The sequence below is a fragment of the Macrotis lagotis genome, chromosome X (assembly GCF_037893015.1).
Source record: "Macrotis lagotis isolate mMagLag1 chromosome X, bilby.v1.9.chrom.fasta, whole genome shotgun sequence".
NCBI lineage: Eukaryota > Metazoa > Chordata > Mammalia > Peramelemorphia > Peramelidae > Macrotis > Macrotis lagotis.
In genome coordinates, this window is record NC_133666.1 from 224,958,004 (window position 1) to 224,974,860 (window position 16,857).

The 16,857-nt window shown below is 34.2% G+C and overlaps 1 protein-coding gene across 4 annotated transcripts in view; it reads right to left on the bottom strand.

Moving 5' to 3' along the window:
- Nucleotides 1–16,857, bottom strand: part of POLR3G (RNA polymerase III subunit G) — a 73,046-nt gene that overhangs the window by 50,757 nt on the left and 5,432 nt on the right. For 3 of the 4 annotated variants that reach the window (XM_074206690.1, XM_074206692.1, XM_074206689.1), the window contains exon 2: nucleotides 4,374–4,419. The exons of the other annotated variant lie outside the window; for it this stretch is intronic. The gene's annotated coding sequence lies outside the window, so the exon portion shown is untranslated. The remainder of the gene's footprint in view (nucleotides 1–4,373; nucleotides 4,420–16,857) is intronic. 4 annotated transcript variants of the gene reach the window in all.

The window sequence follows — 16,857 nt, forward strand, 5'->3', positions numbered from 1 at the left end:
GCACTCTTTAATTCAAAAAAGATTCATATTTCCCTTATTCAATTATAAACTTGTCACTTCAGTCAGGGATGATCTCTTCAAAAAAGATTGATTTGAAGCAGCTGCCATGTTCATGTTCATGTTCAAGTGAACGAATTAGACATTAGATATTACAAAAACTTTTTAAGAAGACATTACTACCCTAAAATAGTTTCCATGCTTTAGGGAAATGGAAAGGAGAGATAGGCGAGCAGATATGAACCCAGATAAATATAATGCAAAACAGGGAGAAACTAGAACACAGGAAAGATCCAGACAAAATGTTTTAGGTACATTTGAAAAGAATCTAAATAATAACAAAGAAGCTGGTCTCTGAGTTAAGGCCTTAAAAAGAAGAAAATTATTCCGAAAGGGAGAGAGTAACAGGGAAAGGATTCCTGGCCCTGGAAATGTTCTATGTTTGTGCAAGGAGAAAGGAGATGAAAGACTGAGATGAGTCAATAGCAGAGAGACTATAAAAGGTATAAAGGAAAGTAATGTTCTATTTTTCACCTTTGTAGTCTTATTACCTAGACCAGGGACTTATATATACACTAAAATCCCACAGGAAATATATGTCTCTATCCACTGTACCATCTAGTTGCCCCAGTTCTCTTATTTTGAATCCTACTTTGTTATGCTAGCTTCAATATTAAAAAAAAAAATCCATCAAAGTAGGATTCAAAATAAGAGAACTGGGGCAACTAGATGGCACAGTGGATAGAGCACCGGCCTTGCAGTCAGGAGCACCTGAGTTCAAATCTAACCTCAGACACTTAATAATTACCTAGCTGTGTGGCCTTGGGCAAGCCACTTAACCCCATTGCCTTGCAAAACAAAACAAAAAAACCAATAAGAGGACTGAACATGAAACAGCAAACCTATTATGTACAACTTGCTTTTCATTTTAAATATATAATAAACTCAGTTAAATTTTTTCCTTCGCTCACACCCTAGAAATGACAGACACAAAAATGTCCATATAGAATATATATATATATTTATCTGTCTATCTATCTAGAGAGAGAGAGAGAGAGAGAGAGAGAACATATCAGTTCTTCCTCAGAATGCAGACAGTCTTCCTTCATGCGTCCTTTGTAGTTAATTTGAGTATTTATAATAGTCAAAGTGACTTGGTTGCTCCAAGGTGTTCTTAAAGCGATATTGTTTATCATTATATACAACATTCTCATGATGGTATTCATTTTCTTCATTATTTCATGTAAATCTATCCATATTTTTCTAAAATTAAGTTAACCATTTCTGATAGCATATAGTATTCCAAGACAATCATATACCATAACTTATTCAGTCATTCCCCAATCGATTGGCAACTCCACCGTTTCTGGTTCTTTGCCACCGCAAAGAGAATTGATATAACTATGTTAGAACATATAGGTTCTTTTCCATTCCCCCTAATCATATTGCTTAACAGAGCTAACACTAATATTGCTGGGTCAAAGGCAGTCTAATAACTTTTGATATAATTCCAGATTGCTCTCCAAAATGGTTGGACTAGTTCACAGGGTCCCAACTTTTTCACAGCTTCTCCAACATTTGTCCCTTTCCCCTGTTCTCATTTTAGTAATTTGATTTAAGTAAAATGATATCAAGATTATTTAAATTTGCATTTCTCTAATGAATAATGATTTCAAAGATTTTTCATAAAACCATAAATTGTTTTGATTTCTTCATCTAAAAACTTTCTGTTCATATCTTTTGACTATCAAATAGAGAATGAACTTGTACTTTTTTTTTATTTTTTAGGTTTTTGCAAGGCAAATGGGGTTAAGGGCTTGCCCAAGGCCACACAGCTAGGTAATTATTAAGTGCCTGAGACCGGATTTGAACCCAGGTACTCCTGACTCTAGGCCTAGTGCTTTATCCACTGCACCACCTAGCAGCCCTTGAACTTGTACTTTTACAGATTTTACAAAATTCTTTACATGCTAAAGATCAGACCTTCATCTAAGAAACTGTGTATAAAATCTTTTCCCCAATTTTCTGATTTCTTCTGATCTTGACACACCAACTTTTTTTGTACAAAAACTTTTTAATGTAATCACTATTATGCACTTTACATTTTCCAAAACTACCTTGTTTTTCTGTAAATTGTTCACCTATCCATTAAATCTGATATGTGTTACATTCTATGTTCTTCAAATTTTCTTTAGTATCTTCCTTTCTATCTAGATAATGTGTACATTTTAATCTAATCTTGGTAATTGGTGTAAGATATTGATCTATGCCCAATTTCCATCAAACTGCTTTACAACTTTCCCAGGTTTTTACCAAATAATGAATTCTTATTCCCCCCAAATTAAACATGTTAATATAGTCATGCATACTGAATATCCACTGCTAAGTCTCCTTTCTTTATATTTTTTTATTAGTTACTTTGATATTATTTGATCTTTTGTTCTTTCAGAAGAATTTTATATTTTCTTTTATATATATATATAGATATAGATGTATAGATATATTTTTTTAGATTTTTGCAAGGCAAATGGGGTTAAGTGGCTTGCCCAAGGCCACACAGCTAAGCCATTATTAAGTGTCTGAGACCAGATTTGAACCCAGGTACTCCTGACTCCAAGGCCGGTGCTCTATCCACTACGCCACCTAGCTGCCCCCTTTTATATATTTTCTAACAGTAAAATATTTTTTGATAATTTAACTAGGATAGCATTGAATAGTATAAATTAGGTAAAATTTTCAATTTTTATTATATCAGCCCTGCCCACCTATAAACGATGACCATTTCTCCAATTATTTATATTTGATTTTATTTATATTAAAAAGTGTTTTATAATTTTGGGTGTTTTTTGACAGATGCTACTCCTAGGTATTTTATACTGTCTACAATTATTTTAAGTGGTATATTTGTTTCTATCTCTTTTGCTCATGATATTTAATAATGCTGATGATTTATGGATTTACTTTACATCCTGATAGTTATTAAAATTGTTTCAACTAACTTTTAGTTTAATCTTTAGAATTTTCCATTGTCTACAAAAAAAAAGAGATAGTTTTATTGTTAAGCCATTCTGCATTCCTGATCACAATGTGTAATCTGTTGTAATTTCCTAGCAAGAATTATATTTAGGATTTTTGTATTCATATTCATTAATGAAAATGGTCTATAATTTTCTGCTTTTTACTTTTCCTGGTTTAGGTTATCAATATATATATGTTTTATAAAAGTTTCATAGTTTCATTCATTCATTAAAAAAAGAAAATTAATTTTATATTGGAATTAGTTGGTCTTTAAATGTTTGACAGAAGTCATCTGTAAAATCTATCTGGTCCTGGTGCTTTTTTCTTAGAAGGCTCATTTATGGTATATTTAATTTCTTTTTCTAAAATAGGTCTATTTAGGGGCAGCTAGGTGGCGCAGTGGATAGAGCACTGGCCCTGGAGTCAGGAGTACCTGAGTTCAAATCCTGTCTCTTACCTAGCTGTGTGGCCTTGGGCAAGCCACTTAACCCCATTGCCTAGCAAAAACCTAAAAAAAATAAAATAAATAAAATAGGTCCATTTAAGTTTATGTGTCATATCTATGGAGAGGGGAGGAATTTGTGACCAAAGAAGCGATATGGACCATTATAAAATGCAAAATGGATTATTTTGATTACATTAAATTTAAAAGGTTTTGCACAAATAAAATCAATACAACCAAGATTAGAAGGAATGCAGAAAGCTGGTAAACAGTTTTCAAAGCTAGTGTTTCTGAAAAAGAATTCTAAACTGTATAGAGAACTAAGTAAAATTTATAAGAATGTAAGTTATTCTCCAAATGATAAATGGTCAAAGGAGATGAACAGGCAGTTTTCAGATGAAGAAATTAAAGCTATCTATAGTCACATATTGTGCTCCAAATCGTTAATCTACCAACTCTCATCAAATTGACTAATATGACAAAAAAGAAAAATGATCACTGTTGGAGAGGACATGGGAAAAGTGGGACATTAATGTACTCTTGGTAGAGTTGGGAGAGCAATTTGGAGCTATGCTCAAAGGGCAATAAAAACGTGCATACCCATTAATCTAACAATACCACTACCAAGTCTATATCCCAAAAAGATCATAAAAAAAAAAGGATCTATATGTAAAAAAAATTTGTAGCAGCTCTTTTTTGTAATGACAATGAATTGGAAAATGAGGGGATACCCATCAAAATGGATGATATATGATATATGGATGATAAATGAATGGAGATATATGGATGATATATGAATAGATGGTATATGAATGTGATGGAGTACCATCGTTCTGTAAGAAATCATGAGTAAAAAAAAGAAAATAAAAAAGAAATCATAAGTGATTATACTTCATAAAGGCTTGGAAAAACTTACATGAACTGATGCTGGATCAGAAAGATATTTCTACTAGGTTCGCACCCTGAAAATAATTAAAAGAGAAAAAGAATTTGCATATATATAAAAATACTCATAGCAGCAGCAAAGTAACAGAATCTAAGGGAAGGTAGAACTCCAAATTGCTGTCCAGAATGATTGTTCCAATTCTTAGTTCCAAGGGCAGCTAGGTGGTACAGTGCATAGAGCACTGCCCTGAGTCAAGAGGACCTGATTTCAAATCCGGCCTCAGACACTTAATACTTAGCTGTGCAACCTTGGGCAAGTCACTTAACCCCATTGCCTTGCACCTCCCTCCCCAACAAAAGCAGACCCCCCCCCCCATTCTCAGCTCCACCAACAATGTATTAACATGTGGAAGTTCAAAGGATACAGATTTTTATACCGACTCATAACAGCAGGGAAAGTACTGGAATCTAAGGGAATATTTTTCAATAAAAGGGTGACTGATAAAAATTTGTGAAATATGAATACAATTCAAATTATTGCATGAGAAATGAAGGACAGATTAAAAAACAATGGAATAATTTGGATGAACTGAAAGGGAATAATTTATATAATTACTTCAATATTGCAAATAAAATAAAAATTAATCAGTTTACTTTAAGGAAAAGGCTGCATCAGGCAACTAAAGATTGCCAAGTATGAGTTGGGTGACTATCCCTAATTGCTAGAGGATATCGTGAGGAAGAGCAGGGGTGATTCTTATTTGGCTCTAAGTTACTAAAATTATGTCTCAACTAACTTTTTTTTAGGTTTGTGTTTTTTTTTTTTTGCAAGGCAATGGGGATTAAGTGGCTTGCCCAAGGCCACACAGCTAGGTAATTATTAAGTGTGTGAGGTCGTATTTGAACTCAGGTCCTCCTGACTCCACTGCGCAACCTAGCTGCCCCTCAACTAACTTTTTAGCTGAGTCTTCAGGATTTTCCAAGTCTATCATATTGTTTGTCTCTGGTACCTTTACAACTGAGAATCTGAAAACTTAGAAGTTCAGAGATCCAGTCCCATCCCTTCAATGTTCAGATGAAGAAAACAAGATCTAAGGGGGGTGATGGGAGAACTGGGGTAACCCTAGTCAAATGTTAATTTCCTTTCTTTTCAGACTCAGTGCAACCAACCTCTCATGCTGTTTCCTTTCCTCAGATTCGTCCTTATTTTTTTCGTCCTTTCTTTTGCCTGGTTGAGTCTAATCAAGAACTGTCTAACCTCCAAAGTCTTAATGGGAAGGTGGGAGGGGGGGGTGGGGAATGAACAGTATAAGATATGAGGTAAAATGATATTAGAAGGGATATCAATATAGTCCCCTGAGAACCTGGCATCTTTTGACTTGTAGAGGGAGAAAGGCTACTACTAAATGAGACCTTTAAAGATTAATTTTCTTTTGTATGTACATTCCTGAAGGTATCTCTTTTCTTTCTTTCTTTTGACTTATGAATTCAGCTTTAATTACTATCAAGTTGGCATATAATTTCTTCTTGGGGGGTTTTCTTTAAGAGTCAGTGGGAAGGGGTGGCTAGGTGGCTCAGTGGGGTGGCTAGGTGCACAGTGGATAGAGCACTGGCCCTGAAGTCAGGAGTACCTGAGTTCAAATCTGGCCTCAGACACTTAATAATTACCTAGCTGTGTGGCCTTGGGCAAGCCACTTAACCCCACTGCCTTGCAATAAAAAAAAAAGTCAGTGGGGATTGGGAAAAGTGTTTAGTCTGTCATATCCCAGTACTTCAAAATTTGCCTTGATAGTCCTAGTATATATTCCATTGATTTATCAATTGAAAAAAACTTTCTGGGGAATGCCATTTGACCATTAATCTCTTCTTCCTTTTAGTTTTGTAGTAAAAAGGTAGAGAATCACAGAATGTCTGAACTGGCAGAAGGAGAAAAATTTTTAAATGTTAGATAATTAATTTTGAAGTATGTTTCAAAATGAGCAAGTATAGCAAAACTATAAGACTATTGGCATATAGGTACAGAAGGGTATTCCCTAATGGAATATAAAGTGATTTAACTTTTAGTATTTATATCCTGAAAATCTAAAAAATAGTACTTAATTTTTAAACAAAGGAAAGTGAATAAAAGTATGATGAAGCACAGAAGTCCACAGAATTACAAGAAGGCATGAAACAAAAAAATATTCCAGAATTTATCAAAAGGTGAAGATAGGGAATTTTAAGGCATTCCTGGAAAGGAAAAAAAAGGGGGGAATATAACATAAGAATAAGATTTGCAAAAACCTCAAACAAACAAATAAATACAATTATTAAGGAAAGAAAAAAGGAATAAAATAAATTTCAATACTTTTAGACATTTGAAGTTTCATTCTTTTAAGAGAAAATTCTAACTAGAAAGTAAAATAATATTGAAGAAATGAAAAGCACATAAGGGAATACAGTAGAATTTAAAGAAATAGGATAAATGATGGTATACAAGCAAAATTGAAGCTCTAAATCCCATAACCCCACTATAGGTGAATCAATGAAATTTTGTGGGACAAAAATGCAGAATGGAAAGGGTACATGTTGGGGAGAAGGGAGGACAGAGAAGAAATGAGGTCCATGCCTTTTATATTAGGTTAAAGAGGACTTCTAGTCTTTCAGAAAGAATTTGGGCTTCAGGAGAAATGAGAGATGTTAGGAGTAAGGAACTAAAAAAGAGAAGGACAAATAACTATGAGGAAAAAGAGATAAATGACAGGAATGCGAAATTTATGATGGGTTTGACCTAGGAGGAAGTTACATGGAAGACCAACTTCTCTGAGAATATATAGAACAATATCCTGTGCCAGGAAGAAGGAAATTTAAGCTGCTGAGGCAGTTGGATTATTAAAGAAGGAAGGCATGGATTAAAAAGTAAAATGGCATAACAAATGAGAAAGTGGTAATGGGAAAAACAATATAGAACTGGAAAATCTGAGGTCCTAATTCCTACAATTAGACAGCTTCTATTCACATTACTTTTCTAATGAATTTCTTTCTTTTCTTATCTTTTTTTTTAATGTTTTTGCAAGGCAAATGTGGGTTAAGTGGCTTGCCCAAGGCCACACAGCTAGGTAATTATTAAGTGTCTGAGACCGGATTTGAACCCAGGTACTCCTGACTCCAGGGCCAGTGCTTTATCCACCACACACCTAGCCCCGCCCTTCTAATGAATTTCTAAGAGTAAGGTACAAAAAAAAAGATGTCCTAACAGAATCTATAAATTCAAAATCTGTTAGGAGAAGCTCCAGTACTTCACAAGTTTTACTTACATGACAAACAAAAAGAAATTAAAGAAAAAACAAAGATATAGAAAAAGAATCAGAATAAAATTGCAGAAAAGAGAAAATTAGTGTTAACAGAGTTAAGAAATTCTTTTTTTTAGAAAAACATGCAAAATAAACCCCAAAATATGTTGATATAGTAGAGGGCAGGAAGGAGATGATTTTAGCTAACTAGGGACAGTTAATAATAGTAATAATAATGATAATGATGATGATGATGATGATAATAATAATAATAATAATAATAATAATAATAATAATAATAATAATAATAATAATGTTTGTCCTTAATCTTTGAAGAAGACCTGATAGCACTGTGGACAGAGCACCAGGGCTCAAGTCAGAGGCCAGAGTTCAAATTGGTTTTAGATACTGGCTATGTGATGCTAGATAAGTCACTTAATCACCTTTGTCTCAGCTTCCTCATCTATAAAATGAATCATAAAAGGAAACAGTAAACCACTCTAGTATCTTATTCAAGAAAGTTCCAAAAGGGGTTGAAATGAGTAGGACATGCTGAACAACAACAAATAACTGAGTTGGGAAGAATGAGAAGAAGAAATAGATAATCAAATAAATTACTTAAGAAAAAAAAATTTAAGTAATTCCTCCCCCCTTGCAATATACATGTGGAGATTTAAAAAAGTGCAATAAAACAAACATAACTACCACAACATTAAATGTCAATGAGTAAATAATCAGTGAAATAAAAGTGCCAGATAGATAAGAAACCATTAATTCAAGAAAGACAAAAACTGAAAACAAAAATAGACTAAACATGAGGAGCTAGAACAAAAGTTGCTCTGGATCAGAGATATAGCCAAAAGAAAGCAGGAATTTACAGTTATGCTCTCAGACAAAAAATAAAAAAATTCCCATCAGTCATGATAAGCAAGAAAATTACATTATGCATAAAGGAACTGTAGCCAATAAGCCAATAATAATATTGATTATACATCAAAAAGTCATAGCACTTCATAAAAGAAAAATTAGCTTAACTGCAAAACGTATACAGTAACAGAGTAGGAATATTTAATATTCCTCTCAGATCTGAACAAATCTAACAAAAAGAGAGACATTACAGAACTAAGACAAATTATTGAAGAATTTGGAGTGAAAAGATTTACTGTATCCTTTTGAAAGGAACCACTAAAGATTATATATATTCTGCAGCAACATATGGCATTTTCACAAAAGAAAATATGTAAATATAAAGAAGTATTAAAAACATCCTTTATGACCATAATACAATTAAAAAAGAACAGCAATCAATTTAGAGACTATGAGCACAGACCTAAATTAAGATTTTAACAATGACATTCCACAGACTTACTTACTTCCTTTGGGAAGCCAGTCCAATCTGGGAAAGAGAGATTCCCCAAATAACTCCCTATACCCTTCTTTACAATGTATCCTCCCTATAAGCTCACCTTGCTTTAGAGGTCAGCCCATTCTGGGGAAAGTGTGATCCCTCAAAATTTCCCACTCTCTTCTCCATGCTGCTGGATCCCTGTTGATCTAAGCTGACTCACCTTCTCATAGCTGTTTATCTTTTCCTCCCTCTTAATTGTCTTTGCTGCTCTCACTAGCCAACCTGTAACTGTTTCTTCTTTGCTTAATGAAAAAAAGTTAAAACAAAGTAACAAAATGAACAATGAAAAAATGAACTATGTGAAATCACAACAAACTCAGAAGAAATAATAATTATCAGAACCTACTATATGTGGTTCAATAGACATTTATTAATTGCCTATTAGGTGCCAGATAATTATTTTAAGAGCTGGAGATACCTAAAAAGGCAAAAGACAGCCCCTTCCTTAAAATAATTTACTATCTAATCCAGGAGACAACACACAACCAAATGTATATATACAAAATAAGCTATATGCAGGATAAATAGAAAGTAATTGAAGGAAAGCAATTGGAATTAAAGGGGTTAAAGAAGGCTTCTGTAGGAAGGGCTTTAGTTGGGACTGAAAGGAAACTGGGAAGGTCAGCTATTTTGCAATTTATGGGCATCCTTTTAATTTCTAGTTCTTTGCCTACTCAAAAAGCTACCGTAACAATTTCTGTATATGTAGGCTCTTTTCCCCTTTCTTTGATTCCTTTGGAGTATAGATCCAGAAATGGTATTGCTAAGTCATAAAGCACGTACAGTTTTAACAAGTTTGGGGCATAGTTCCAAATTGCTTTCCAAAATAACTACCCATTCACAACGCCCTGAGCAGACACCATGTGTTTATTTTCCTCACAGCATCCCCCACGTTAGTCTTTTCCCTTTTTTTGTCAACTTTATCAATTCTATGGGTGTATCATAATATCTCAGAGTTGATTTAATTTTCATTTCTCTAATGATTAGTGACTTTGAGCATATTTCATAGCATTTCACAAGCATAAGTGACCATTTTTTTATCTTTGGGGAATGCAACTAAATCAGTTCCTTCCATAAGTTACTACTTATTCTTTAAAAGTTTGGTAGAACTCTCCTGTAAAAAAAACATTTAAACTGGGTGCTGTCCCCCACCTCCACACCTTAATAGTTTCTTTAAAACTACTTCAATTTCCTTTCCTCAAATTGAATTATTTAAGATTTGTTTGAGGTCTCTCTTAATTTAGATGTTTTATATTTTGTAGCTAATTCTCTGTATCTTTGAATTCTCAGTTGTGTTGAAGCAGAACTACTTCAAAATTCTAAATAATGTAATATTGGATCATGATTCCAGAAAACAGAGCACCTGTTAGAAAGATGGTAGATGAAACATGCATAATGAGAGAAAAAATTTTTTTTGCTACAATCAATGGGAATTTCTTCTGCTTGACTATGTATTATTTGTTATAAAAGTTTTGCTTTTCCTTTTTCCTCTGCCCCAATGGTAAAAAGAAATGTAACAGAGAGAGAGAAAAACAAACATTTATTAATTTTAGAAAATATAAATCTACCTATAAAAAGTTTTGAAAGGAGAGAGCTACAGTCCAATGTCATTTGTGAGTATCAATTCAGATATGCTAAATAAAATCCTGGCAAAAAGGCAAGGCAAAAAGCTGGCAAGAAGATGAAAAAGATTTTTCCAAAAAAGCCATTCATTCTGATTAAGTTAGATCTAAAACAAAAATTCAAGGACAATTCAACATTAGCAAAACAATTAAAATAATTAATCATATTGGGGATAAAAACATAAATCCTCAATATATCAATACGCAAGTGGATATGTGACCTCATCAATTTTGGAGTTTTCTCCAATAATGGGTATTACAAAGCAGTCTCACCTACCCATCCTGCTGGTGGGACTCAACTATATTTGCCCCAAATTTCACCTCAAGGAGTACAGCCCAACGTTCCAGATGTATGGATGTATAGATGTATGGATGGATGGATACATACAGAGATAGATATAAAAAGAGGGGGAAAAAATCATTTGCCAAGTACTATAAGCAAAGCACAAAGCAAAGTGCTAAGAACTGGGATTACAAATAAATTCACAAAAAAAAAAAAAGAAACTACCTTCAAGAAACTTACATTCTAAAGATGTAAAACAATAAATAAAAGAGAACAGCAGGAAGTGTGTGGGAGAAAGTAGAAAAGTAGTCCAGAAAGTAAGAAGTCCCTACACATTGATGTATTGGTATATTGGTATTAGTATAAGGAATCCCTCAAATGAAAGCCTTGGGGAAGGAACTCACTATTTTAAGAAGACCACAGGGATGGAGATATTATTTGCCAACATAAGATGGTAGCTGGGACAGAGGCTGAGAAGTGGCTGAGCCAGATTTGAACTAAGTGCACTGGAATTTTTTTTCCTTCTCCTGATTTTGCAAGAGAACTGAGTTTTCTAGCTATCCACTTGTCACCCTTCATTCTTGACACATGTCCAGTCCTATTTCTGTCATATAATTCTTTAATAATCCTTTACTCCTGTTTTTTTTGAGTTCGTCATGACCTCCTTAAGTCTTTACGTTTTTAGCTATAGCAACCCATTATTATATCAATAAATAAATGATGCAATCAATCCTCATTTATGCTTAAAAAAACTACAAAGATCATAAAAATGATCTTTTAAATATGACACAAATTATCTAATCTAAAACCAAGAGCTAGAATTATTTTCAAAAGGAAATAGCTTAGGGGCAGCTAGGTGGCACAGTGGATAGAGCACTAGTCCTGGAGTCAGGAGGACCTGAGTTCAAATCCTGCCTCAAACACTTAATAATTACCTAGATGTGTGGCCTTGGGCAAGCCACTTAACCCCATTTGCCTTGCAAAAAATAGCTGAAAATAAAAAAAGCAGCTGAAATAGCTTAAATCATTAATTTATTAGAGAAATGCAAATTAAAGCCTCTCTGAGGTACCACCTCACAACTCTCAGACTGGCAATATGACCAGAAAGGACAATGATCATTGTTGGAAGGGCTGTGGGAAATCTAGGACACTAATACATTGTTGGTAGCGCTGTGAACTCATCCAGCCTTTCTGGAGAGCAGTCAGGAACTACAATCAAAGGGCAACAAAAATGTGCATACCCTTTGACCCAGCAATACCACAACTGGGTCTATCTAGATCCTGAAGAGATGATGAAAAAAGGGTAAAAACATCACTTGTACAAAAATATTCATAGCAGCCCTGTTTGTGGTGGCAAAGAACTGGAAATCAAGCAAATGTCCTTCAATTGGGGAATGGCTTAGCAAACTGTGGTACATGTATGTTATGGAACATTATTGTTCTAATAGAAACCAGGAGGGACAGGAATTCAGGGAAGCCTGGAGGAATTTGCATGAACTGATGCTGAGTGAGATGAGCAGAACCAGAAAAACACTGTACACCCTTAACAGCAACTTGGGGGTGATGATCAACATTGATGGACTTGTTCATTCTATCAGTGCAACAATCAGGGACAATTTGTGGCCGTCTGCAATGGAGAATGCCATCTGTATCCAGAGAAAGAACTGTGAAGTTTGAACAAAGACCAAGGACTATTACCTTTAATTTAGGGAAAAAACTGATATCTTATTGTCTGATCTTGCTATCTCTTATACTTTATGCTTTTTCCTTAAGGATTTGATTTCTCTCTCATCACATTCAATTTGGATCAGTGTATACCATGGAAACAATGTAAAGACTGGCAAACTGCCTTCTGGGGGGGGGTGGGGGGAGGGAAGTAAGATTAGGCGAAAAATTGTAAAACTCAAAATAAATAAAATCTCTTTTTAAAAAAAGGAAATGGGGCGGCAGCTAGGTGGCACAGTGGATAGAGCACCGGCCTTGTAGTCAGGAGTACCTGAGTTCAAATCTGGCCTCAGACACGTAATAATTACCTAGCTGTGTGGCCTTGGGCAAGCCACTTAACCCCATTTGCCTTGCAAAAAAAAAAAGGAAATAGTTTTCAAATCACTTCAAAAGCAGTTTTCCCAAATATCAGAGTAAAAAAAGGATTGCTTTTCTTCAAATGTTCTAGAATTAGAAACAATAGCATTAAGAAATAAAAATCAAAAAATATAAAGATGAGAAAAGAGGAACAAAATTATTCATATTGTCTGATTACATAATGCTTTATTTAGAAAATTCTAGGAATCAGCAAAAAACTGAGTGAGAAATTCAGTTTCACTAAAGTTGGGATATATAATATAAAAAATAACAATAATGAAAAAAGGGAAAGGTAAAGCAGGAATATCCCTTTCAGAACTCCAATTTTATTATGAAGAGGTAATTTAAAAATATTTGATAATGGTAAAAAATATAAAAATTCAATAATACAGACTAAACAAGGAAGAATCAGAAATAAACCTCAGTGATCCCTCAATTTTCCTATTTGATACGAACTACAGGAAAAGCTGAAAGTACCCTTGCAGAAATTAGAATTTAACTAGAGTTTCATGGATCTCTGTGAAAAATCTAATAAAGTCTATGGATTCCTTCTCAGAAAAATTTTGTAGATGCACAAAGTAAAATTCAAGGGATAACCAAAGGGATCAACTGAATTGAAATAATTCTCTCTTGGCTTTAACTGCCTTTCCTTTTAAAGCCTAAGGTCGTGTACACAGTAAAGGTTTAATAAATGGCCTTTCACACATTCATTCATTTGACAAGGCTAGACAGTTTTCAAACAGAAGAATTAACAATCGTATGAAAGAATGCTACAAATTACTAATAAAAGAAAACATAACAACCCAGAATTCTCAAGTCACAAATAGCAAAACAGCAAAAATGACCAAGATGGCAAAGCTCAAAATTGGAGGGATTGGGGAAAGATTGGGCATACTTAGTGCTATGAAGTAATCCAAACTATTCTGAAAAGCAATTTGGAATTATGCAAAGAAAATGAATAAAATAGTTACTCTTTAATCTATAGATTTCCACTGCTATACACAAGCCCCAAGAGATTAATGAGCTAGCTAGGTGGCAGAATATAGAGAGAGCACAAGGCTTAGAATCAGTGATCAGGAAGATTCATATTCATGAATTCAAATTCAGTGTCAGACTCTTCCTAGAGCTGGAGGACCCAGGGCAAGTCACTTAACCCTGTTCCTCATGTTCAACATGCATTGGAGAAGGAAATGGTAAACCACTCCAGTATCTTTGCCAAGAAAACTTCAAATGGGGTCATGGTGAGTTGGATATGAGTTGACAACACAACAAAAAGAACAAAACAGACCGAAGAAGTGATATGTTTATAATTAAGAAATGGTTAAACAACTTATGGTATAAGACAGTTATATATTACTAAGATGTAAAAAAGCTATATATGTATATATATATATATGATAAATATATATGTGTATATATATATATATATGATAAATATGGATAAGTATGAAAGAACAAGTATAGATGTAGACAGAGGAAGGCAGGAGCAGGAAAATCATACACACAAGTGTTCTAAATATTTAAAGAGAAAAAAACAACAAAACAATTGAAAACTAAATACTACAAAATTGCAACAATCATGCTTGTCCTAAAAGAATGAGATAAGAAATTAACAGTTAAGACTCAGTGGGAAATTTGTAAAATTTGTAAAAACTCAGAATTAAGCAATCTTCTCAGAGAAATTATTTTATTATTTTCAAATACTATATATGTGATATAAAATAACTTTAAAATCTGAAAAAATGTTTATCTGACTTGTTTAATAAAAGAATCACTTACAATTAGCATGTCATTTACAAATCAGAAAACAAGTCAAGTTCAAGGAGCACTGACTAGGCAAAAAGACAGTCTACACACAAGGAGCTTACAATCTAAGGAGGAAGACAGTATACTCCCAACCTTTGTACAAAACAAAATAGAGGGGCAGCTAGGTGGCATAGTGGATAAAGTACTGGCCCTGGAGTCAGGAGTACCTGAGTTCAAATCCAGCCTCAGACACTTAATAATTACCTAGCTGTGTAGCCTTGGGCAAGCCACTTAACCCAGTTTGCCTTGCAAAAAAAAAAAATAAAAAACCTAAAACAAAATAGATAAGGGATAAATTGGTCTTAATTTCAGATTCTTAAATAAAAAACCCCCAGTGCCCTATTTCTACTTTGTATAAATTCCTATTTTAGCTTCAAAACACTAAAAAATTTCCTCCAGGTTCAGAGAAAGAAGTTTCCTCCCCTCGTTCAATCATTAAGCCTCCCCATATGTGCTACCTCTCCCATACCTTCCAGTAGAGACCCTAATCCTCAATTATTCTCCCCTAGTAAATATTACTCTTTTGTCTACTTCTGGGAATTTCTCCTAATCTAGTAGTAAAGCAAACATACAAAAAAAAAAAACAAACCCCAACAACAACTTATGCTTGAATGCCTACCCTAAGAGCTAAAGCCCTTCCTTTTATTGCCAAATTTCTCAAAGGAGTTATCCCCTCCATTGGAACTAGTCACTGCAATCTGATTTTAATACCAAAACCTTTCAAAAAAAAAAAAACTTGTTCTTAAAGGTCAGAGATAACCTCTGATGGGCCTAATCCTAGAATCTTAACTCAAATCCTCATTCTTCCTGATCAATCAGAAGCACAACCTTCATAGCCTTCTGGTTTCAATTCCAACGACCTTTTTTTAAAGAACCCACAGTTCACAAAGCATAAAATTATCACTTTTTCCAAAGAATTTATATTGTCCTGGAGAAATTGGGGGAGGGGGCAAAGAAGGAGAAATGTGTGCAAAAATAGGGAGTTACTGGGAAGCTAAAAAATGAAGATCAAGTCTATTCCAGGCATGAGGTCCTCAGGGGCAGCTAGATGGCACAGTAGATAGAGCACTGGCCTGGTAGTCAGGAGGACAGAAATTCAAATCCAGCCTCAGATATTTGACTTATACTAGCTATGTGACCTTAGGCAAGTCACTTAATCCTGATTGTCTCACATCCAGGGCCATCTCCTGATTCATATCTGGCCACTGGACCCAGATGGCTCCAGAGGAGAAATTGAATCCTGCCTTTTACCTATTTTACCTAGAGAAAATAACTTTCTCTCTCCTGGACTCAATTTCTTCATCAGTAAAAGAAGGAAGTTGGAATAGATAACCTCAAGCTTTAAATAAATGATAGCAAATCCCTATCTCCAGGTCTAAACAATTTTCAGTTGTATACCTTAGCCAATGAAGTTGTGGGTATGTGTGAAGAGGAGTTCACATTCTAATGTACTTACAAGTCTAAATACTATATATCTATATCTATATCTATATATATCCCAACTAAAATAATCATCTTTTTTCCAAACAGTTATCCTTGAATTATCCTCTCTGTCAGAAAACTAAAATTTAAATGACAAGTCATTTCAGTTTTCAGAAGGTCAATTTTCTTTATCAGTAAAATGAAGGGCTTGGATGAGATGAGAGGTTCAATCTAAGATTCTGATTTCATTGTGTCTCTAAGGAATAATCCAGATTCAAACTCTCTAAATTGTCTCTGACTTTTTTCTTTCATCTCAATCTCATTTCTTATTTTCCTCAACCTCTCAATAGTCTTTGACATTATTGATCATTCTCTCCTCCTTGATATTCTCTTCTTTCTAGTTTTTTCAGAACATCAATCTCCTGGTTCTCCTCTACCTGACTACTGCTCCTCTATCTCCTTTGCTTGATCCTCTTTGAGATCATGCCCCCTAATTATAGGTATCTCATAAGGTCCTATAAGGCTGGACCATCTTCTCTTCTTCCTCCCTACTACTTGTACACATTAGCTCTCACATATATAATTACCATCTCTATGCTGATGACTTTCAAATCCTGCCC